The sequence below is a fragment of the Paramormyrops kingsleyae genome, chromosome 13, assembly GCF_048594095.1.
Source record: "Paramormyrops kingsleyae isolate MSU_618 chromosome 13, PKINGS_0.4, whole genome shotgun sequence".
NCBI classification, from domain to species: Eukaryota; Metazoa; Chordata; class Actinopteri; order Osteoglossiformes; family Mormyridae; genus Paramormyrops; species Paramormyrops kingsleyae.
In genome coordinates this window covers 6,760,752-6,785,006 of record NC_132809.1, presented here as the reverse complement: position 1 = coordinate 6,785,006, position 24,255 = coordinate 6,760,752, and the positions used below count along the sequence as shown (strand labels likewise).

Here is a 24,255-nt window from a genome sequence, read left to right as displayed (position 1 = left end):
CGTTTGACACGTGATGACTCGTTGAACGGCCGAAAAATCGGCAGTGCATCTGTAAATGTATGGGGGGCTTTAGGCTAGGTTCACAGTTCCCTGTAACAGTGGAACACGACACAATGGAAAGCGGTGCCGCACCTTACCTGTGCATTACATCCCATATAGTGACGCATACAGTCAATGAAAAGCATGCTTCATGGTTACTTGACATGTTCGTTTTGTGGTAACATTATGCACTGCATGCATTGGGCTTTATTCTTACAGCAGAGAAGTAGTTCATTATGACTGTTTGTGAATTGGGACATTTCAACTTACTTTTTTAATTCCCATTAAAATTTAGTCGGAGTCGGTTAACTTTTTGCCGACTCCGACTCCAGGTACCCAAAATTGTCTCCGACTCCGACTCCACAGCCCTGGTAATAATGACTATGATAGCAACTGGAAGGTGCTCTAAAAAAGATATGTGGTGCTTTGAACACAGGGGAAGTCCTATTAAGATATTACAGGTGACAAATCACCTCAAGTCCCTTTCAAAGAACTGCTTTAACACATATTCAAATGTATAATATGGACAAAAAGCACCATTATGTGAATTTCTCAAAATAAATAAATAAATAAATAAAATACATGTATTACCAGCAGTAACTTAACACACAGCTTGAGTTCAAATACGGACAACTAGAGTTAAGGTTACATATTACAAAAGAAACAGCTTATATTGTATTTGGACAGTGAACAATAAAAAGAAAAAGTCCACTTACACTATCTGGCGAGAATACATTTACAGCAATGATGAGATCAGTTTTTCCACATTGAACAGCAGTGCATAATGTGACTGGATAACCAGTAGTTGTGAAAGCAGGCAGTAGTGGGAAAGCACCTACAATCCAGACTCCAACGGCTCCGTGTGCAGGTGAGGGCGGGGCCACCTGTCCCAAAGGCTATGTAGACGTTCTAACAAACGTCTGCCAGTGTGCCGTAAGGGAGGACAACATTTTCCAGCTCACAAAAAGCACCGTAATGGGGCAGACATGTATGGTACTCAGGGCTCATCAGTGAAATGCTTTGCTGATTCGTGGTCTGAGGAGACATACATTTTGATCTTGTACTCCTCTCCCCACCTCTCCTCAAGCCCTGCCCCAACATTCATTCACACTGTCATTTGGAGTATGCGGAACTGTAAAGATCCTCATTCAAGGAGCAAGGATGACTTCATGTTCAAAAAAACCTTACTAAGACCTCTCAAGAGCAATCGTTCACTACAAAATGGAACTCCATACAAGCATGTGACAAAGACACAGAGCTACAGGTGTGCTGCTTTACACATTTGTTGTGCTCAGAGGACCAAGAGACTGGTAATGTGCAATAAACCTATTTACATTTCATATAGCAACCCATGCAGCCTGTGTGCTGTTCTGCTTTGGTAACCAAGCAACCAGGCCCAGACTGGCGTTACGGCCAGTGATCCGCACAAACTCATTTCATTAGACCCTTTGTGCTGAGGGGGGTAAAGATAAACCAGGCAATGAAAATGCATTAGGTCTGTGATTAAGACTAGGGTTGAGGGAGGTCTCCTTAGGCACCACAGCCCTGGACACTTATAAGCCAGAGCTATGCCTAATGATCACAACATCACTTCTACAAACATAGCAGTGAATGGGTTGCAAGTGCCACATGGTATTCAGTAGGGGTGGCACGGTTCACAAAACCCACGGTTCGGTTTGTATCACGGTTTTAGGGTCACGGTTTTCGGTTCTGTACGGTTCTTGTTATTTTTTCTTTTAATCTTTAACACTCCAGAAATGTACTTCAGCATATGATATATAGCTTAATTATCCACAATTTAGGATACAGTATTAAAAAAGCTATATCATGTAATCATGCATAAACTGAATTTGACTTGACTTAAAGCACATTATTAAAATTATTAAACATTATTAATCCCAGAACAGTAATAAAATAAAAGTCTTGCCTTAACATAAATGCTAAAAGAATAGATCGCTTTAATCGCTATTACAGTTGGGTATGGGCACGCGGTCTTATTTAGAAAACATACAAAATGAGATGCATATAATGTTTAATCATTCGTTTTGTATTTGTCCGGTCCACGGGGTTAATTTAATTGGGGATCGTTAAAATGATAGATCACCTATCTTGATTAAGCCTGATTCAGTTCGTTATATATATAAATATATATATATATATAACGTGAAAAAAATTGGTATTAATTATATTGAATGTTCTTGAGTAATCGATAAAATCCAGTTTCTGTGTATGTACAAGCTAGACATCAATCTGTAATAGTTCAAAATATGTCCAGTTGATATGTCTAGTATGATCATCTGGCAATAGCCTGTAGGTCTGTGTGGTCAGACACTGCAATAAACAGAATTTTTAGGAACATGGCAAATGTTCACATTGCAGCATGGAAGCAGGCTCACTGTTACAACGCTGACCGGGGAAGCAGAGGCGAGGAGACCTAGGATCGGGGGAATGCGGGGTTTAATGAGCAAAAGGAACACAGACGAGCGGTAAAGCAGAATTGCAATATAATGACCGGACTGGAGAAAGAAACGGAAACGCGGACTAAATACAATGGAGTAATGACAAATTTGACAACAATCAGGAACAGCTGGTAAACACGGGGAATCCACACAGGGTTAACGAGAGGGCGTGGCACACGGAAAGAGCGGACGATCGAGGCATGACACTCACTGGAGTGCTTTGTCAAAGATAACTTAATTTTCTTTAACAAAGTGCCTAACCGCACATTAAATAAAGTCACACAACAAAGGTGCACAACAGTGTTCAGATGTTGTGCTATCGGTTGGCTGAAATTTAAACGTTTTCTTCAGAGACGGTGGTAACGCCGAAAACACGAGCTAAACGCAGCAAACGAAAGGCTACTGGAAATTACTTAGCTGGCTGAACTTTCACCGGAACTACGTCACAACGCTCTGTGCATATAGCCTATTCTTTCGCGCGAAAGGGAAACACACTGACGTCACATACGGGGCACGAGGCTACATTGCGCATGTCATGAACCGTCGAACCGTGCGACGCATGCATGCTCCGAACCGAGACAAGCGAACCGAACGGTTCGGTTTTTTTTCATGAACCGTGCCATCCCTAGTATTCAGGTAGAATCATTCATTTGTTCAAGGTAACAGAGAGATACACCTCAGTCAGGTATGTATGGTGACACAGACAGACAGCCACTGTCCTCTATGACATAGAAACACAGTACTATGATAGGGGCCCCTGGTGTAGGGTCCTGGAAATAGCCATACACCCACAACACGTATGCAAGGTGATCTAGTTATGATGAAAATGCGTTCTGTCCATAGTCAAAGCTTCTGCTTGGAAAAATCTTTTTTGCTCTATTCTTTCTATGCACATCTAGGTAGCCTTTCAGGTCTATTCACATCTTCCGATGCCCTTTCAGATAACTGCATAAATTTGGCATATCCTTATATTTATTAAATTCAGTTAGTGGTTTAAAGTCCAACACATTCAATAAATATAAAACTTTGGGGTGTCACAATATGCTTCTCACTAATATTTTAGGTGTACTACTAATCTACCTATGAAATTGTGGGCATAAGTAAATGTCCATTTAGAACCGAAAAGTCAGTACCCGGACAAATTTTTACAGCTGTCATTTAAAGCCCTGGTGATTATTGCGTGTGCGTGACATAATTGTAATGTAATATTGTGCAGCCCCCTCAACATATAAACCAATGTGGACTTATATTTGAAATTCTCAAATATGTTCAAAGGAAAACACCAATAATGGTATCAGCGATATATAAACCATTATCAAGAAAAAAAATTCCAAACATTGAAAACATACTTCTCAACAGCTATCAGTAGCAGGAAGTGCAACCATTCTATTTTAGCATTTTCAACATCAAAATAATTACCCCAAGGCTCCAATTCTATTAGTGTATAGAGCGAAAAAAACAACTCTCCTCTCTTTCAGGTGATTTCACGTTCGTTTAAGTTTCCCCCTTTTAACAACTGTATTAAGTAATGTTATTTGTTATATAAATCAACTCAGGTGAAACAAAAAAAATGTACGTTTTCAGGGTTGACAAATCTTAAGGATCTGGCATGACACTCATGCTTTCAGACTCTTGCAGGAAATCTTACAGCAAATCTATGTTATTCCATTATAAACCTAAAATTAGCTACATTGAAAGTGTATAGGACTTCGGCCAGCTGGCCGAAGTTGGCAACCCCACGTTTTACTAGAAATGAAAAGTAGTGGTGTAGAATTGAGTAGTAACGAGTAAGTAACGGATACCAGGCTGTAACTAATTGTTACGAATATTCAGCCTTTCAAGGATTCGTTGCTGACAGTAATGAAATGACTGATCAAACCGCCCAATTGGCACTGGCCATGCAGACTGTTGTTTGCGGCAGTTCTGGCTGGCATGCAGTTGCAGCTGGGTTCCATTATCTGAAGCCTGCACTCATTGCCTGCATGTTGTATGGCCCACATACGAGTCTGATGGGGGGGGCTGGGTCACTGCCCTACTGGGAGGGGTAATTAGTCGCCCATCGCCGTTCTAACAGAAGATACAGCATCATGCGTCAAATTACCCGCATTAATGTGATGCTGCTAAGTGCTGTAGGCTTACGGACTATGGTACAGTATAGGTAGCAGCATTCATTATTGCATGCATAGCCAACCCAAGTAGTAACAAGTATTGGGTAACGAGTATTAAGTAACGAATTCTGGACTGCCGAGTACTTGGTAACCAGATCACTAATGAAAAGTAAAAGGCACTGTTTTTGCCTGAAACGGCTCGTCATTCCGTTTGCGTTGTTACTCCGACAAATATAAAGCTAATATGATAAAAGCATGTCACGTTTTATATCTTTTTGAAATAATATGACCGCTCATATCCTACTCGATTGACAGATTAACAGCGATTGAAGCGATAAATGAATATGGATTTATATTAAAACGAGACTTTAATTTTTTTACTGGTACATGTGGGATTATCAAAACCAATACTTAAATCCATGAACACTAAAATATATGACATAAAAATGATTGTATTAGGGTTTTATGGCTTAAGTTCGGCATTTTATTTAAACATGCACAATTTTCAAATTTTATTTTCTCTTATTTTGAGATGCAGCCCTACTTTTAAAATGTCCTTTTAAAACTAGTAAATGAGAAAGCATTATACATATCGGAAGTCATACATATGTTCAGCTCTATGTCACGTGACAATAAATATTGTCAAAAAGTTTTTGAATTGTGCTGAATTAATTTGATTTGAAAGTCAGGTATTGATTACAAGCAATGTTGATGCAACTGATAGGCTACTTAAATATATATCACACTAAATAGTTAGACATTACGATCTTCCGGACATTTGCTTCAAGAAATTTTCTCTAACTGATCCCTGCCTTACGAGAACATTAGTTCTAATTGTATCTCGTCTCTGGCAAACATTTTCAATCTTGTTTTTTATTAGTTGACGAAAGTGTCAATACACTTTGTCATAGTCTTAGGCCTCGCATTTTTATTTAGTTATCGTCTCATTTTAGTAATGATGACGAAATTTTTTTTGTTAACAAAATTAACACTGCCATTGACAGAAGGAGCTGCTGGCCCTCAGTGGATGTCATTATTCTGCATGTGTAGGGCATCATGACCACTTAAAAGCCAGCCACACAAAAGCATTAGCAACAACTACATAGAAAAAGCCCAACCATGACTGATATTATAATCTTTACCAATATTAAGTTAGCAGTATGACAACTAAAACGATGACTGTTTTGGACAATTAGTCATCTCCTATAGAGGAAGGCGAGGGTTTTAGTTAGCTCAAAAAGTTTCACCATCAGTTAGCGGTATCCAAAATATTATACAAAAATCGGTATCAGTCAAAATCCCCATTACCAGCAGACCACAGACAAAAGAAAAATCTAGAAGGGAAGCACTTTCTGTTTGATTCTGCCTTAAAGAGAATAGCCAGTTAAGACCAGTTAAACTCCATGAAACTCATGACAATACATGGTCAGGATAGTTTGAGCATGAAAGGCTGCTGTGATTTGAACGACAGCACTGAGGATATTCTTAGGAAGCAAGCCACATTTGTTCCACTATCTCACTTAATCTCCTGCAAAAGAATAGCCTTTTGTTATCTTAATAATAGAGCTGGGCGATATGGCCTAAAAATAAAATCTCTGATTTTTTTCACAATAAAACCGATTTTCGATTTTAATCGACTTTCGATCACAACTCAAACTTTTTAGCATTCGATCCGGAGTTCTGAATGGATTGAGTTCGAGTTCAAAACAAGTTTTAACTTTGTTTTTTTTTTTTTACTTTAGAGTTAAAGTGCAATCTGACAAGCCAAAAAAGATGCTTGTAAGTGAGATGGCAGACCACGCCATTGTAAACACTTAAAACTATTAGAAACTTGTAAAAACTTTTAGCATGTTAATGAATCCCGGCTTTTCGACAGTATGTATGGGCACCATGTCTTTTGCAATATACATCGGGACAGCGTTTGTTATCGCCTTCCACCGTGCCCCATTCTTATCATATGGTATCATATGGCACACAGTTTGAAAACGTGTCAGGGACGGTTGCTTGCTTAACTTTGGATGTTGTGCTGGTGCTGCGGGTGTTTTCATTTCGCTGGGAGCTGCACTTCTCCAAATCCACTGTGTGCCTCTGCTTTAGGTGCTGGAATAAATCTGTCATGCTGCTTTTGGTTGCAAGAGTTTTTAAACAGACTTTGCAAAGAGGACTTGTTTGGTCTGTGTTCGACGGCGCAAAACCGAGCCATTGCCATGTTGTTTGTGAATCCGCTACAGTGTTTGGGTGTGCCACGCTAATGTACCCGTGAAGAACGGTGCGTCGCATTAGTTCCGCTTTTGGCGCTCGCGTGTAAAATAAGTAATAAAATTGATTTTCATAAAAACATCGTCCTGAACTGTAAATTCGAATTAATCGATAAAATTGATTTATCGCCCACCTCTACTTAACAAGCAGTGATGATGGAGTGACGATAAAACATTATTTACCATTTTTCCTCCCTCCTCCAGGGGACTACACAAATATACACATTACAAAAATTACTCTTCTGAAAACACAACTGGGTTTCTCTGTTGTCTGTGGTGTAAAGCAGGGACCAGATTAAAATCAAAACCTTAAATCTGCCTTAGTGACCCAGAGTTACTCCTGCAGAGATGGGGTGTTTCACATGATAAGAAGCAAATAATAATTAGATGTTTATTTGTCCTCTGGTTGTGACAGGCTCTCGAGGAAGCTGGGATTTGTGCCCAAGAACCGGGCTGCAGGCCAGGCTGCCGGCATTGACTGGTTCTGGTCCTTATCTTCCCTTATGGTCAGTGAGCCAAACATTGTTTTCAGGAGCCTTCCACTCTTCATCTACCAAGTTAGTTCTGTATGACTGGTAAGCCTACACAAGCGCATCACAATGGCTCAGAAAACACCCACATGCTGACTTAGATACAGCACCTCCTCACCAGATCCTATACTTACACCAATCCCAATGTAGCCACATATGCTTACAGAGGCAGCACAGACAAAACACAGCGCACATCTACAAGCTTGCCAAAATATCCCAAATGTGTCCAGGATGCATACACATCCTGCTAAAGCTGTTAAGAACCTTCCACTCCTCCCATCTCCTTCCCCTCTTTGTCTAGAGCATAAGCCTATCAAGAGGTTAAAACTACCTACTTAGTCCCTGTAATTACCAGCAGAATTCCACTGTAGCCAGCATCTTGCCTTCCTCAAGAGGCCTGGCTTAATCGTCTAAACCAGTCAATCCTATGGTGTCCTTCTCTTCCTCTTCCTGGAAGCAGAATGCATTTGAATTCTCCTCAGTTTTATTCTAGCCACTACCTTACTGCTGCAATAGCACTATCAATAACAGGCAGCAGCACAGCAAGGATCTGATAGAGGAGTTGAGGAAGAGAGGAATGAATACATAGCATAAAGTATTAATGAACCTGATTTAGCTACTGTGACCACTCTGAACATGGTGAATATATGTAATTGTACATAACCCAAGGCATTGCATACTTCAACACCATACATTATATTAGGGGAAGTTCCATATAGGACGTTTCAGATAATAACAGTGGAGACTGCATAATAATAGGCATTATTAACTGAACTGAAAATTTCTTGAACTGATTTCAAGATGAACTGTATACCATTGTCTCCTGGGAATCTAGTTAAAGTCACTGGTTTGATTGACAGCAAACAGCTACCAATAGTGGCCAAAGACAGCCTAAGGAAACATTATCCTAACAGAATGTCAGGCAAACAGTGCTGTTATTCTATCATTTTCTTAGACAACATACTGTAAGGAATCCCATGCTCTGTGTTAAATAGAAAAACCTTCCCGTTTACTAGAGGTATAAATGCAACCACTGCAAATAATTTTCCATGGCATGTTCTACGTGGGAAATATGGTGACTGAAGGGAGCTTCAATGACCAAATGGGAATTTTAATGGGATGAACCTAGCACCAGCAATCTTTCAAATGAATAATATATTAATGTAGGGGGAAAAAAGTCTTCCCCCTGAGAGCACCAGAAAGCTGGAAGAGCAGGGTGCCGTACCAGGCACCTTCCCGGCCTCTCAGGGCCACAGGGCAGTGGTAGCCCATTCCAACCACACCTAATTTTTTCCTTCATCTACAAATCCTGAGCTAAAAGCAAAACACTAACATGTTCAACCAATGCAAAGGCAATCTGATATCGTGCAGCCCTATTCTGTGCTGAAAGATAATTAACACCTGAATATCTCCACTGATTGTGTGCAAGTCTTTCACAGTCAATGGTGAAACAGCAGCAGGATTAACAGAGAATCATGTAGCTGAATATTTCATGAAGGTGTTGATGCTGCCTTCTTTTCGGTAAGGAAGGCACTGACATGTGATTCCAGGATTACACCACCATGGGAATTGGCCTTAGATCACTTCAGGTCTACTGAAGTACTTTCCTTACTGCTGAGCTGCAATGTAAAATGTGTAAGGTGACAGAGGATCTCTAAGGACAAAGTGATCAATAGTTTGTTTTGAGAAAATTCTGTGACAAAGGTTATACTACAGGGAAAATATCTTCACATGGGGAGACACATAAGTTAATAATTTAGACAGCATTTAGATGACTTGTTAAACTGATAACGATTAACTTAAACTAAATGGATAGAAGTCAGTACTAAAAACATTACACCCAAGTCTTTATCTGGAACTAGTTTATAATACCTGACACCATGGAGACAACTCAGTGTGTCCCCATGTGAAGATATTTTTTGTAAATCAATTCCCAAAGGGGCATTACATTGCAGATTTAAGTAGTTTAAGTAGTTCATAAAGTATGGTACGTTTAAGTATTAGCGGTACACAGCCAGGGCTTACCGCTGCCACTCCTCCCCCACTGTAATATTTTCTGAGCTGAAACACATTGTAAAAAAGTTTGAGAACCAATATGTTAAATGGTTTTAGACGGTCTGCAACATGTTTTTAAATCACTAAATCTGGCCCGCCAACTGATTGTTTGCCACAGAGACTAAAAAAATTATATAACGTCTTACAGCTAACTAGTTTCACAAACACCCCCACCTCCCCGGTCTGCAAGTTTGATTGCCCGCTGTTTGGTGGATTATCTGCACAACGTTTTTACTTTAAGCAACCTGCTTGCTGCTGCATGTGTGCAGGTTTGGAGAAGAGGGGTGTTGCATGCATATTTTTGTAGATATTGCACAGGCCTATTAAAGGCTCGGTTTAAAAATTCAAATTTTCTGATTCAAATCAATCTTTATTTGCATAATCCGATATTCATTCATAAAATCCCAATTTAATATATGCCGATATGACTATGGCCTTCCCTTGGATGTGTGAAGCTTTAACCCTGTTAGTCTCACGTAGCCAGCCTCACACAGATCTGGCAGACAAAAGCAGATAAAACATGGCGGAAGCGGTTTCTCTGAAGGTACAGTCAAGCCTAAAGGCAGATGTCTGGATGTATTTCGAATTTCAGAAATAAGGGGACAGGATAAAAGCAAAGTCATAAGCAAAATATGCATAATGAAGGTGAAATACTTCAGAAATACCACAAATCTCCTAAACCATTTAACGAGATATCAAACAGATCCGCAATTTGCAAAAACATCCGATCCAAAACTTTCTGGTAATGTTAAATAGGCAGTTCATTAATGTGGCAGTTTTTGGGTCAATTCTTAATGCACAATAGCAACATTTTTAATGATGCACCAGTTTAGAGGGCTCCATATACATTTACAGCATTGGTTCTCTGAGAATTTCTATCCAAACCAAGCAAAATCGGTTCTGTAACTGAAATATCCCCAACTAATCGATACTGAATCGAATTGAACTGAATCAGAAATCAAATCGGGACCTTGTTCATCGGAATTGAAACAATATGAGAAATCAGTGGCAATACCCAGCCCTATTATAAAAGCATGTATGTTTCAGATAAGTTTAAAAATACAGTCAAATGTTATAACACTTAGTCACAAGGGTCTAGATCAGGGGTCACCAACCTTTGTGAAACTGAGAGCTACTTCACGGGTACTGAGCAGTTTGAAACACCCTCCTAAACTTATCTAAACTTCGGTCCCGGGTCCTTTTTGTGTGGAGTTCGCGCACTTTCCCTGTTTTCAACGGGGGCCCCAGTTTCCTCCCATGGTCCAAAAGTATGCAGGCTAGGTTGATTGGCGAGTCTAAATTGGCCCTGTAGTTGTGTGAGCGTGTGTGCCCTGCGTAGCGTTGGTGACTGCCCGGGGTTGGTTCTCGTCTGCGCCCATTGTTCCCGTGATAAGCTCCGGTCCCCCCCCGCGACCCCAGTTGGGATTAAGCGGTTTCAGAAAATGGATGGATGGATGCACCGCCCAATCTTAAATCAGCAGTGTGGTAGCATTTTAGCTTTCCGGTAACCACAAACGAAAACGGCGAGAAAAGCACAGACATGACAAAAACTGCGTGCAAACATTGTAAAAGACTGACAACATACACAAATAGCACAATGAACATGCTTCAGCATATCCACCGGCACCACAGTGAGCTGAGCGAAAATTATTAAAAGGACACGCTAAAAAGCTGCACATGCAAGCCTTAGTTTATTTATTTGAAGACTTTTTAAATTTACTTATTTTGATTTGGGATTTTTTTAAAACAATATTTTATTCAATTTTAGTTGCACTGTTAAGAATAGGACACGTTTTGCACAGCTTAGAAAGATAAAGGAATATTTTTAAATAAATTTGTCTGTAGCTCATTCTGCTAAAAAATCATGAGAAAATCGTATCGTGAATCGTATCGAATTGTGAGTTGAGTGTATTGTTACATCCCTAATAAACATGTTTTAAATGCATTTTTTTTATAGATATTGTCATTTTCAAATCTATATAAATGCAAATGTGATTAAAGAAGAATAGCAACAGGATAAAACAAAATTTTAGACGCTGCTCACTGGTGAGTTGTGCTATTTTTAGAACTGTCCGCAGGCAACTCATGTGGTCCTTGGGGGCATCCTGGTGCCTGTGGGCACTATGTTGGTGACCCCTGGTCTAGATCATGGTCAAACCTACACAACGGTTTTCCATGTTAGGAGTCTATAGCCTTTCAAGGAACCACTGATTCCGCCATCTAAAAGAATTCTGGACAGTGTCAATGAAGACCTGTCACTTCTCCAAATAAAAGACTAGCACTATGGGAAAATGAGTGTGTTTGGAGAACTTTGTTGTTATAATTTTCAGATTGGATTTAGAGAGTTGTTTATGGTCATAGCATTTGGTACAAATTTGTTGTCTTTGGACTGTGTTTTGTATTTTTATATTCTTTATATATTGTACCACAGAGTAGGGGTGAGAACCACTTTTGTAGGTTTCTTTGTTTTTATAGTTTAGCCACTGGTCTTGTCAGTCATCAGTGTTTTGTGTACTTTTTAAGGCACTAGCTTGTGGTTGTGGCATTTTAAATTACAGTGCACATTGATGTAAGAGGTGTTTGAGCTAGGGATGCACCGATTGCAATTTTCTTGGCCGATCCCGATTACTGATTTTTTGGTATGTGCGATTGGCCGATACCGATTTTTCTTATACCAATTTTTGCCCTGAGAACAACAAATATATACAAAAATCACATTTTCTTCACCTCAGAACTTTATTTTCATAACAAACTCTTATTAAACTTTACAAATTCAAATAAATTAAACGAAAACAAATAAAACCCCAATTACAACCAAACATTAAGATATTCTTTAAAATAATAATAGGTGCAGCAAGTAAATGTGTGTGACATGACATTAGATTAAACAACTCCAGTAGCTCGACGTCCAAAAAGTAACGCCTACTCTGTATTCTATATTTTGGGCTGAGGTAATTTATCAGATTTCTGAAGCCTCTATCCTCAACTACAGAAAACGGCTGGTCATCCAGTCCTATGAATTCCATAATTTTCTTTGTAATTTCTTTGCTCTTTTCACTGCTTATACCAACGAAAGATAGCACAGACTGCTGGCTCGTAGATGCATACATGCTTTGCTAGCAGCTTTCGCTTTGCTAGCTTGTTCAAACTGAGCGTGTTAACTGGGGTGATGTGTCTTTAAATGCCTAATCAAATTTGTTGTGTTAAATGTCTTTGTATTGGTTACCCCATGGTATACCTGGTCCTTACACTTGCTGCAGATAGCTAATTTTGTGTCCGCTTGGCTCACACTGAAGAATTTCCAAATTACGGACATTTTTGTGTGTCTGAAAGTGCGTGCGACTGCCCATATGATTTATTGTGCATGCGCAAGATCGGTTCATTTTTTATTTTTTTTTTATATTCCCTCCTCCACGGTTCATAATCGGAAATACGTGAGACTGATTGGCCAATCACCGATCAGGCTGCAATTCAGCCCATTCCGATCAGTGCATCCCTAGTTTGAGCCAGGATTAGGGGTGGGCGATATAACCAAAATCTTCTATCACGGTAGAAGGAATTTTCTACCTCGATAACGATATATATCACAATATAACAATTTGTATCTGGAAATGCATAAATAAAAATTCAAACACAAAGAAACTGTTTTATATAATGTAATTTTACTTTTTGAAGCATTATTAAAATTGCAGCATTACTTTAAGTAAAAAAAACAACCATACTGTTTACTGCAATGTATTGTACTGCATTTTTTGACATATTCGTTTGGATGCTTGGATTTGAGATGATAGAAAAGGTTTGACATGTTTCCACCGCTTGCTAAAACAGTGCTCTTGCATACCTTGCAAATCACGTTCGTCTCATTCGTATTCACTTTTCCTATACTCAAACCAATTCCACACCAGAGCATGTGAGCGGAGCGGAGCGGTGAGAATTTCCGCTCCTCGCTCACGAGGGTGTTGGCTCCGCCCGCTCCTCCGCTCTAATTCGCACTACGCCGCTCCGCTCAACACCGCTCCTCGCTCCACTAAATTGTCCTCCCGCTCCAGTCAAATCGCTCCACGCTCGCTCCAATTTAAAAGAGGGACAAATAATCTGCATGCCTAACAAATGTCACCTTAAACCGAAGCCTTATGTCATAAAGAAATATGAGCAACGGCAACATTGCCAGTCAGAACAGAACATATTTATTTTTAAGCAACCTATCGGCAACAATGGACAGGTTTGGAAATGGCATTCCACACAAAAATAGGCTTAAAAATAAAGGAATCAGTGGGTTTAATAGCCTAAAGAATATACAGACACGTTTTAAATTCCTCAATTTTTTTCTGTTGATGCAGCACGTCTCTAAAATAAAATTTTACGTTACGTGAAATAAAAAAAAATCTTATTAGACCTACTTTGAATGACAAAACAAATTTATTTGATTACCAATATTTACTTTATAGGCTTTTATACTTTATAGACTTGATATGCTACAAGTTACAACCATATAACACTTGCACGCGTTTTGCTCTGGCTTCCGCTTGTTCGCGTACACACTCATGTTTCTGAGAAAAGTGATTCCAAAGTGAATCTTTACTCACTGAAACAGTTTCACCACATTGTTGTTCTTGCTGTACATTCTTGTCATCTATATGTTTGATAAGAATAGTACACTTGTATGATTTATCAGTTTCCTTTGTGAAATACTTTGCGAATTCCATCTCGGCCAATTTGATTTGGGCACGCCTCAGAATTGTAGTGTGAGCGGTATCGGAGCGAAATTGGAGCGAGACAAAGCGACCGCTCCAGTCTTAATTAGAAAACCCGCTCCGCGGTCTGACCAAATTCCGCCCGCTCCGCTCCTCGCTCACGCTCCGCTCCTCGCTCACATGCTCTGTTCCACACCACAGACGATGCACCTTTTTTCTTTACAATCTCCTCCTTGTTGGTTTCGTCACATGTAAGCAAACTCACCGCTGCACCGTCTTCTTCCATTGTCGAAGTGAATGTGTATTGCGTGGTTACCCAACGTGCAACGTCACGTGATCTCAATCGCGATTAAGACGATAGACCAAAATCTCTATCGGTTGACAAATTTCTACCGGTTAGTCGAGTCTACCGGTATATCGCCCACCCCTAGCCAGGATATTTGTATGTATAACTGGACTTGTGCATCATGTTTATGTTCATAGCCTGGGACATGCAAGGGTCATATCACATGTCATTAAGGCAGGTATTACATACTGATACACTAACACATTATGCACCACACAAAACCCAAATTACAAAACAGTTAATGTATATAAATATATCCATGCCTCAAAACTGGTTCTTCCATTTACAAGGTCATAGCTGCCACTCACATAAAATGTGGCCCTGCAATGACCTGCCATGAAAGAAAAGGGGAGAACAGCGCTGTCATTACGCCAGCTGGGTTGCATTGCCTTCTGTGAAGAAACTCCATTCAGACTGCTACCATCTGAAGAATGCATGCACATAAGGAAGTCTTGCCAATTTCACTTTAGCTACATAGCTAGCTGGTACAACTGAACTATGACTATCACATAAATATTATGCCAGTGCATTGCATTATTTGGCATCTATAACTAAAATAAATGTCTATGTTTGCTGAAGATTATTTCTGCATGTAGAATTCACTAGTCATAGTATGGTTACCTAATAAGAAGTTACATGCTTTACCCTTAAAACAAAAACAGGCAACATTACAAACAAACCTTCCTTGTAAAAAGATGTTTTTAGCAGATCACAGAGTTCATTATTCATCATTCATTATTAATACAAGGTGGAAATACACAGGCCATCTTCTTTATGGTGCTCAAACTAACAAACCTACTTAGAATATATTTTCTCTTCAAAATATTACCACAAAGTGCTACAGGTCCTGAAACTACCCTTATGCTGACTGCAGAGACATAACATCTTATCACAGTAAAGTAGCTCCAATCAAACATCTGTCTGGAGTTCAGAAGCACATTTACAATACTAGGATTTTGACACTTCTCCTATATTAGAAACCTGGATGTGTATTATACTACTTCTGCTTTTTGATGTACATTTCAGAGCATGCTTACCCGCAAAAACGAATATATACATCTACTGCATGCTCACTCTCTCTCCTATCGGTACAACCTCTCTAGAATCCACAACGCACTTCTCTTGGCCCAGAATTTCCTGTTGCTGGTCCACAGCTAATGCCAAGTAGTTTCATGAAAAATCACCTGAGCCCCTTGGACTTTCAATGCAAGTTGAAAAGTAAGGTAAAGTGACTAGCGGGCTCCACACAAAAATTAATTAAATGAAATTATGCACACTAAAATTATGACTAAAACAAAGACCACATAAAGGTTTAATAAATGCACAATGAATCAAAAAAGTAAAACACCAAACAGAAACAGAGAGAACGAGACAGAATTTATATGGCTTGCTGCCAAACATAGCATTACAATTCGCTGAAGCTAGGAGGTGCTTACAGGAACTGGACAGATATGTTGACAGGCTACCATCAGTGAGGCAAACTCAGGAGCAATACAATATGATGCTAAAAGCACCAGAAAAGTGATCTCTGGGGTTCTAAAATTTGAAGGAGTCACATTGAAAACGGAAGATGCTACATGAGATTCGGGAATGCCAGGACACACAGAGGACAAGGGCCATGCTGGCAATGGGAAGAGGGAAAGACGATAGCCTTGTGGGAGGCTGCAGACTGGCTACCCAGTGATCATATTGCCTGAGCAAACTCTCCTTTTGTCTGCCCTTCAAGCACCCAGTCTGCCTCTTCTGTCCTTTTATTTTGCCCTTTCAATGTCACTTTCCGTACTCTTCTCCTCTTAAAATACATAGACAACTATAGAACAGGTCTAGCACAGATGGTTAAAAATAATGTCATGAATTTAAAGGTCTTTCGTTTGGGCGAGTCTTTATTTGCCTTCCCTGATCATATGACATTGAAACATTTTTGGGTAAAAGTAAGCATATATAAAGTACAAACAAATTATGCCCGACTTACCATCCAACATAAAATATAAACACAAGATAAATCACACTGATAAAAAAATAAAATATAGGTCAACCTGGATTGCAAAATGAAAGATGACATTTAGGTTATGAACCATTAAAACCCAAGAACCTTCGGAATTCTTTAAGGTTCCATGGGGTGCAGCAGTCCTGGATAGTGAGTGTCTTACCAAGACCTGTGGTGATGCCTTCACTGACATATTGTGACCCAGGAATATATTTCTTCAAATTCAGGAAAAGATTATCACCTTGAAGCTTGTTAAATACTTAGATAAATGGCTTTGTACATGCTGTTCTTTGGAAGGTGAGTATACAAATGATGTACGTCAGGTAGCAGCAGTCTTGGGGTCCAGAGAACACTAACCCCATCAGTGGTTGGAAAGTAGACATCTTGACCTTAAATTGTAATTGTCCTTATTGCATGGTAAATGCAGATAATCCCCTCTGCCTTGCTTCCATGGCTATTTTCCAATATCCCAAATGCAGCTAAAAATGGAGGCTAGGAAATCCAGGACCTCATGGGTGAATAGTATAGGATACAAAACAGGCTGTGTCTTATAAGTATACAATAAGTCTCGTCAGCCCTGGTCTCTGATGGGAAGACACAGGTAAGCTCTGTGAAGGATGCCTTGAGTTCTCCGCTCTGAAGGAGGAGAGAACCTCGAAATAGGGTGTAGTCAAACTGGACCTCTAGTTCTCTTGATTCCTCTAGGTAGCAGGTTTGATTTCACTGGACCCCTGTGCTTGGGACACGCACGATCAATATCCCTACTGACCTTATCTGGGTCATCAAGGGATCCCATGACTGCATTTACTGCTGTTCAGTCTTTCATTAATTTTTCACAGACCCCTTTAGCATGGAATACAAGGCTGCCCAAACATCAGCATCTGGGACTAGATATACTGGAAAAAACCCAATATCAATGAATGATAACAGGTCACACTGCTTAAGGACAAAGTGTAATAAGGCAACGACTTTGGATGTAGTGCTACCCAGAGCATTATTCCTAGTTGTTCTCCCAGCTGGCTTTCTACCTCATCCTCAGTATCCCCTGCCTTCAACAGGTATAAACTGCTCAGTTGGTCAGTTAATTGTGAGGTGGGTAGAGATTGGATTATATGTATGTGATATCACAACAGCACACAAGTGAGAATGCTAAACCCTTTACCAAAGAGACAGATAATAACAAAAGTGATACAGATCACAGTAATGTTTGGTTCGGCTCTAGTGACTCTCCTCAGGTTCCCATAAATCCAGCCTTCTTCACACAATTTACAACATGCATCTGCATGCCTTCTTTTTCCAGCTAGTGTACTGGGACAAAATGAGTATAGAAAGACAGCAGACCCCTTACTCTGAACAATATGGTCACAATTGCTCATGAAGAGAATTTATACAGTGGTACCTCAGTTCTCAAACTCATTAGAACTCGAATTTCTTAAAAGTCGAACCAACCAGTTTGAAAAGAAATTACCTAGAGCTCGATCTGAATTTCAGAAGTCAAACCATGAACGCCGACCTAAGATAACTTGTACGCGCGGGGAAATGAGTCACGCGGCATGTCTCTCAGCGGAAACAAAGGGTAACGCTTCAGTCTCAGTCTCGCATTCGCTGTAATAGCATCGTGCATGTTTACACTAGCTGAATACATATAATTAGACAGTAAAAATACATTTAGACAATGATAGACAGCAACAGTAATTATTATTATATAATAAAATACATTTTAAAATAAAGATTTCTTATTAATTATTTTAACATTAATAATAAATGCTCTTCTTGTTTTATCCGGTTCATTTTGTGTTTAAATGCTAAAAAAAAAAAAAAAAAAAAAAAAAACGAACATATTTGGGTGTTATTTTTTGGGGCTGGGAACCAATTAATTGGTTTTCCATTATTTCTTATGGGGAAAATTCGATCACAACTCGAACTTTTTAGGATTCGATCTGGAGTTCTGAACGTATTAAATTTGAGTTCTGAGGTACCACTGTACTTCAGAGTAGAGAATGCAGAGTTAAACATAACTAAAACCAATTTTTAAAATTAATTCAGAGAAGAAAGCAGTGTGACAGACCAAATTGTATATAAACTCATTACATGAAGATTTTTTGAATTACCACTATAAGACAAATGCTTCTGTTCCAGTAATTTAACAACTGTTCCATACACACAAAGCAAGAGCAGTTCCAGCTGACCATATCTCAGAAAAGTGTACTGAGCAAAGGTCCGTCTGAAGCTAATATTTCAACTAGAGCTGGGTGATATGGCCTAAAAATAAATCCAATTTTCGATTTTAATCGATTTTCCCCTCCCCTACTCAAAATCAAACTACAGATGACAAATAAATGGTTCAAAACAAGTTTTAACTTTATTTATTTGTTTATTTTACTTTAAAGTGCAATCGCCTTCCACCGTGCCCCTTTCTTATCATATGGCGCACAGTTCGAAAATGTATCAGGGACAGTTGCTTGCTTAACTTTGGATGTTGTGCTGGTGCTGTGTTTATTTTCATTTTGCTGGGAGCTGCACTTCTCCCACTCCGCTGTGTGCCTCTGCTTTAGGTGCTGGAATAAATTTGTCGTGCTGCTTCCTTTGGTTGCAACAGTTTTTAAACAGACTTTGCAAGGAGGACTTGTTTGGTCTGTGTCCGATGGCACAAAACCGGACCATTGCCATGTTGTTTGTGGATCCGCTACATAGTTTGGGTGCGCCACGCTAATGGACCGTGAAGAATGGTGTGTCGCATTAGCTCCGCTTTTCGCGCTCGCATGTAAAATAAGTAATAAAATCGATTTTCATAAAAACACATCGTCCTGAACTGTAAATTCGAATTAATCGATAAAATCGATTTATCGCCCACATCTAATTTCAACAAACACCGAGTTTACTTGTTAATTCAGACACTATGAAGTAGAGATGCACCGATACTGATATTTGGATCGGTATCGGCGCCGATCCAGACCTATTTGACGGATCGGGTATCGGCCATGCATGACCGATCCACGTCCAATGCTTTCTTATTTAGTTTTCGGCAATCAATCGCACGACAGCTCTTTGTTTTTTGCAGTATTCAAACCGAACTCTACTGCAGCCCCTCAGTCTTGTTAGCTACTCGGTGGGTGTGAGTACAGTGACTTCTGCCTGCTCTGATGTCATGCGCATACCCTTCGCAGCACGAAGAGCGTAAGAAAAGACGGGACGATCTGGGAGTATTTTACGCTTTTAACAGAAACCAGTAGCATAGCGATTTGCAATCTATGTAAAATAAAGTTTTGAGGTGGGAACATAGTTTAATGGACAATACCATTTAACAAAGCGCACGCCACTGCGAGACAAAACAAAGCAATGGATGATTTGGCAGTCGCTAACAGTCGCTAAACTGTTTTACACATCTATATTAACTTGGACTAGGCTCACATATAGTACTAGGGCTGAACGATTTATCAATTTAAAATCGAAATCGCAATTTGAAACAAAGCAATTACCAAATCTCAAAGGCTAAGATTTAGGACATACATTATACCTGCTCCCTATGATACAGTCATGCTCACAAATCAGAAGTGGCCCGATACGACGGAGTATACGCCCACAAACAGCAAACATGTGAAACCCGAAGAAAATGTTGCATTCGCAGTGCGGAGAAAATACTGATTCCGCTGCTGAGCTGTAAGTAAATTGCCTTCCTATTTCATCGACCGAGATTGTTTCAGAAAGGTCCTATCATCAATGAAACCGTCGACCTTCTTTTAACCATCAGCAGCGACATACTTCAGCGTATTACACCTTTTGTTTTTGTTAATGGGAAATTGCATTAGCATGACCCATCAAAACAACGAGACAGTAATCCTCACAGCAGCAGAGTCTGTGACCCCCAGAAAAGCCATAGAACCCATAATACAGCCGTCTTTATGTCATATGTTTTTGTGCTCATTAGGGCTGCACGATTTGGGGAAAATATCGAATCATGATTTTTCTGACAGAAGTTGTGATTGTGATTTGATTTGCGATTTAATTTTTTTATGTCAAGCTTCAGTTCAATATTCAGTGTGTAGTAATTTTAAAACATATGACACAGCATGAGATACGATCAGTATTAACTGGTCTATATTCTAATGCAAGGATGAAAATTTAAAGATGTGATGTGTCAAGTTAAAGTAATAATGAAAACAACTGCAGCAAAAAGAAAAATAGCGATCTTGCAGGTAACGCTTATTACCCTCCTAATAACACTAGAACCGCCTTTTCCCACGCCAATGAACAAGCAAGAACTACGGCGTATGCAGCCATTTTGTTTGCGCTATTGTGTTGTTAGCTGCTGTTATTAACACTAATAACACTCAAAAAACCGTAATGTTCATAGAGTGGCTGTTCTGTCCTGAAACCGTAATGCTGGAAATTTTTAAACGTAGTATGCATTTTATAAAATGTTGAATAAATAGAAGTCGTTTATTGGTGATTTCATGTTGGTCCGCTTTTTAACAACTGTATACGGTTATTTTCTATACAAATCAATTCAGGTGAAACAAAAATGTACGTGTTCATGGTTGCAAACTCTTTCAGACTCTCACGCAATAAATCTTACGGCAAATCTATATTCCATTCTGAACTTAAAATTAGCTGCATCAAAAACGTTACGGCAGTTTGCAAACCCTACAGACTATTTACAAGGTAATAAAACTTACATACATGTAAATGTGTGTGCAGAACAGAGAACAGAAAATCTCACTCCATGCAGCTGACCAAAGTCGCCAACCCTGCATTTTATTTTAAATGAGAAGGAAAATGCAGTTTTCGACTGAAGCAGCTTATCATTCCTTTGCTTTGTTACTCGGTCAAATACAACACGAATGATTAAACATTAGGGGTGCACCGATCGATCGGCCTCGATCACGTTAATTTGAGGGGATCAGAAATCGACCATATTCCCATGAGATCCACCGATCTTAGTTATATGCTTTTAACTCTTTGGGGTCGAGTATGTCGTCGACGACATCGCATACTTTTCGCGTACTTTTCGCATCTATTTCAGTTTATAAATATCTCGCTGAAATCTTAATGTATAATCATGAAAAAAACGCTGGCTAAATCCGTAATCTGTCTTCTTTTCAAAACGTCCATTGTCGGAAGTATTAAAGTTTTTTTAATTAGGTTAAATCGGCAAAAAAGTAAACCATGTCATCTTACTTTGTTTTACCTGCATCGGGGGCGTGTAGTACCGCTCTCACCCGAAGATCGCTATTCACATTCTAAATAGCCGCATTAGCGCGTATTCAAATCGCATTCGCATGGTAATTTGATTAACAGCGCAACGGTGAAACGCGATCCAGATACATCCGCTTCAGCGCCATAAAAGGGGGTTGGGGACGTGGCCAGGTGACAATGGCTCATTCATACACATGAAAGTTGCTACATATTCAATGAAAGGAGCCAGAAATAGTTACATGAGTTAGGTTTTTCTTATTTATTTATCCAAATTAATGTTGCATCTACACCATTTAGTCATCTTCATGTAGCCAAGACTTTGGTGATCAGATATCTGGGATCAAAACAAACTGCCAGCATTGCTTACTATGTACTTTTATAATGTTTCTGCAAGTGTTCCAAACTGCATTTTGCAATGTCTATACTTTGATGTCAAATTTCAAACTTAACAAAAATCTGACATATTTACAATATATATTAAAATAAAGATGACTGTAATGGCAAAACAAATATATAAGAAATAATTTATTTGCCATGAATTAAGTGTGATGAAATGTGTGATCATGCCCCAGTCAGTGAAAGTGTGTTTCCTACCCCTAGGCCCCAGAGGGTTAAATCAGCCTTTTCTCCCATTCCCGACAGAGGTGCAGTGCAGGCTGCCTCCCTCCCTATTTTTTGGACAAGTGTGTCATAACAGCTATATATATATATTTTTTTTTACAAAATTAGAGAAATTAAAGTCTGGAAGAAAAAATATGATTTTGTAGTTCAAACAGCAATGCTCATTTATATGTTCATTTATATTTGAGGACACTACCTCATGTTTTGTGAGTATTCATATCAATTTACTCAATAAAAATGGAAACATTGAAGTAACTGTCTTTTAGTTATGAAAGAAACAAGACCGGCAAAAAAAAATCGAGATCGGCAGGTAAGGTTGCCTAAGGATCGGTGATCGTTGATCGGCCAGAAAACTGCAATCGGTGCACCCCTATTAAACATTATATGCGTCTCTTTTTGTATGTTTTCTAAATAAGAGCACATGCCCATACCCAACTGTAATAGCGATTAAAGCGATCTATTCTTTTAGTATTTATGTTAAAGCAAGACTTTTATTTTATTACTGTTGTGGGATTAATCTTTGGAAACAAATTTAATAAGCACAAAAACATATGACATAAACACGATTGTATTGTGGGTTTTAGGGATGCACCGATACCGATACCGGTATCTGGTATCGGCCTCGATACCACATTTTCTAAAGTACTCGTACTCGTTAAAAGTCCCCCGATACCGGGGACCGATACCACGGTCAGAAATGTCTATGTTTGAGCGGCGTGTAAGGGGTTAATCACAGGCGCCGAGTGCCCGCCCCCAGGCCCCGGCTGCAGCTCAGAGCGGGGAGAAGGCGAGGCGAGACATGTCAGCCGTGTGGAACTATTTCAAAGTGAATGAAGACGACAAAACAAAGGCGGACTGCAAATTGTGCTCAGCGAAATTGTCCAGAGGAGGCTCAAAAGGTAGCGCATTTAACACAAGTAATTTAATCAAGCACCTAAAATCCCAACATGACAACGAGTACAAAGAGTTTACCCACGCTTCTAAACCAACACAACCCACGCTGCAGCAAACTCTTGCAAGACGAGAGAAAATGTCCAGAGACAATTCACGTGCTGTGAAAATAACACAGGCAATTATCGAGTACATTGCATTGAGTGACCAGCCACTCTCGGAGGTAGAAAATTTGGGATTCCTGCGTCTCCTCTATGTTCTGGAGCCCAGATATGATGTCCCAAGCCGCCGCTACATGACTGACACGGAGCTGCCTAAACTGCACGACTCTGTGAAAAAACATATCCACAGCCTACTGCAAGCCTCCTCTGCGTTTAGTTTCACCACGGATATTTGGACAAGCAGTGTTAGCCCCGTGTCGCTAATTAGCCTAACCTCCCAGTGGATAGACGAGAGTTTCACGCCGCAACGAGCCATATTACATGCGAAACAATTCCGCGGCTCGCACACCAGCCAGGCTATAGCGCATGTGTTTGAGGAAATGCTCCAGACATGAGGTATACCTAAAACACCAGTACATGTTGTGCTTCGTGACAATGCCAAAAACATGATTAAAGCCATGAATGACGCAGGGCTCCCAAGTCTGCCGTGTGTCGCGCACACGCTCCAACTGGCTGTTCATGAGGGCTTATTAGCACAGAGGAGCATAGCTGATGCTATAGCAGTGGGGCGGAAAATAGTTGGGCATTTTAAACATTCCGCCTTAGCCTACTCCCGCCTCGAGGACATTCAGGGACAGCTCAACCAGCCAATAAAGAGACTGCAGCAGGACGTACAGACGCGCTGGAACAGCACGTATTACATGCTCCAGTCCCTCATTGAGCAAAAGCGAGTGCTGGGGGTGTATGTGTCCGAGCATGAACATAAGAACATAAGAACATAAGAAATTTACAAACGAGAGGAGGCCATTCGGCCCATCAAGCTCGTTTGGGGAGAATTTAACTAATAGCTCAGAGTTGTTAAAATCTTATCTAGCTCTGATTTAAAGGAACCCATAGTTTTAGCTTCCAC

The 24,255-nt window shown here is 39.8% G+C and overlaps 1 protein-coding gene across 4 annotated transcripts in view; it reads right to left on the bottom strand.

Moving 5' to 3' along the window:
• The window catches only part of LOC111857436 (ankyrin repeat domain-containing protein 11-like), a 109,747-nt gene that overhangs the window by 24,981 nt on the left and 60,511 nt on the right, over nt 1-24,255 (bottom strand). Inside the window, exon 1 of one of the 4 annotated variants that reach the window (XM_023838307.2) lies at nt 756-773. The exons of the other annotated variants lie outside the window; for them this stretch is intronic. The gene's annotated coding sequence lies outside the window, so the exon portion shown is untranslated. Of the gene's footprint in view, nt 1-755; nt 774-24,255 lie in introns of those variants that run through there. 4 annotated transcript variants of the gene reach the window in all.